General features: G+C 47.7%; 1 pseudogene; it reads right to left on the reverse strand.

Annotated features, from left to right (window-relative positions):
* Positions 1-1,233: 1,233 nt before the first annotated feature.
* LOC120580995 (uncharacterized) lies at positions 1,234-1,352 on the reverse strand (annotated as a pseudogene).
* Positions 1,353-2,037: the final 685 nt, after the last annotated feature.

A 2,037-nucleotide genomic window follows, 5' to 3' on the forward strand; every position in this document is an offset into this window, starting at 1 on the left:
CCATGCTCCCTCTGGAGCCTGTAGAATAGGATACTTGCTTCTCTTCTAGCTTCTGATCTGTGCCTATTTCCTCTCCTTGTAAGGACACCAGTCATATTGGATTAGGAGCCACCCTGATTCAGTATCACATCTCAACTGATTACATCTGCAAGACCCTGTTTCCAAATAAGGTCATAGTGAGAGGTTCCAGGTAGACGTGAATTTTGAAAGGACACTATTCCCTTGAGTCTGAACTATATGACGAAGAACGTGGCAGAAGTGATGCTGTGCTGGGCCTTAAGAAATTGGCAGCTTCTACTTCTCCCTCTTGGGACACTTGCTCTTGGAAGCCTGCCACCACACGGTGAGGAAGCCCAAGCCGCCATGTGGACAGGAGCCAGCTGCCAACACCAACTTGCAGTTATGATGGAGAGTGCGCCACCTAGAATGGGTCCTCTAGACCCAGCTGATACATGAGCAAAATAAATCACTGCTGTTGTTCTAAATTTCAGGTTGGTTTCTTGGGCAGCAACAGATACCAGGAATGGGAAGGGTCAATCAGCTCCTTGCTTTTACAGCACAGCACTGGGCACACAGCAGGCACTCACCAAATGTTTGCTGACTGGAACAGAGTTATCTCCGACGCCCAAGAAACTGCTTGACGATGGCAACAACTGAAGTTATTAATACCCATACCCAGCGATCTATTAAATAGAACATTCCAGGGCTCTGTCTTCCTTCTTGAGTAAACCAAGATAAATTGAGATGCTTGTTTCCAAATGATGGGGTGGCTTCCATGTTCCTTTTAAATAGGCAATACTGGCCCCTGATGGAAGACAATCCTTCCGGAGTCATTGGCTGGGAGAGTAAGTGAATTCATGAGACCCAGAGATGTGCCATTCTTAGCGGGTGCTTTGACCGGGAGACAATGCAAGGATGATTTTGTCTGTGTGCATGCATTCTGGATCACTGTCATCCATTGAATGACTGGGGTCCGTTGCTCACTGGGTCTTGCTTTCAACCCAAGCCGAAGCTGAAAATGTCTCTTCAAAAAAGTAATGACCATGTGGTAAGTCATTACAATGGCCCCCAACAAGTCCTGCCTCCCTGCATCCTCGCCTTTTGGAATATGACTTTGTCGCTCATCTCATCAAGAGGTGGAGTCCATTTTTTTTTAAGGTGAGGCAACCCTTGGTTGACCTCACAGATTGCAAGGACCTTGTCAGCTTACAATCCCTTATTTTTTATGTTTTACGCCTACAGCAGCTGGTCTTCCTAGGTGGTCTCCCACCCAAGTACTTACCAGGCCCAACCCTGCTTAGCTTCCAAGATCAGACAGGATCAGGCTTGTTCAGGGTGGCATGGCCCTAGATGAGGTAGAGTCTATTTATCTGGCCCCTTGTACCTGGGTTGGCCATATGATTTGCTTTGGGCCAACAGACTATGGCAGAAGGGATGGGGCACCTGTGCCAGGCTTAGGACTAAAGAGGTCTGCAGTTTCTGCTCTTGCTCTCTTAGACTCAGAGATGAGATGCTCTAGCCTGCTGGAGTACAAGAAGATGCCTGGAGGCAAGCCATGGCACCTGAGCTGACAGCCAGCACCAACTGCTGGCTATGAGCAAGTGGCTTTGTCCCCTCCGCCCTGGTCCAACTGTCAGCCACCCACAGCTGCACAAGTGAGCCCCAGCGAGATCACAGAGGTACCACCAGATTGCCATGTCAGTGAACACAAGAATAATATGTTATCATTGTTTGAAGCCCCTACAATTTCAGATGCTTTGTTACGCAACAAAGGCTAACAGATCACACTATGTAACAACAGACCTTGTCAAGGAGAGAATGTTCTGAAAGCCATACACTCCCCTCCAAACAGCCAACCATCTAGTGAAAAATCTCAGGGAATTCTTAAATACTTATTTCTGTCATGGGCTGAACTGTGTCACTCCTCCCCAAAATTCCTGTTTAAGTCCTAACCCCCAGCACCTCAGAATGTGACTGTATTTGGAGATCGGTCTTTAAAATGCGATTAAGGTAGCATGAGGTCATCGGAGAGGGTTC

The sequence above is a fragment of the Pteropus medius genome, unplaced genomic scaffold (assembly GCF_902729225.1).
Source record: "Pteropus medius unplaced genomic scaffold, Ma_sr-lr_union100, whole genome shotgun sequence".
Classification (NCBI taxonomy): Eukaryota; Metazoa; Chordata; class Mammalia; order Chiroptera; family Pteropodidae; genus Pteropus; species Pteropus medius.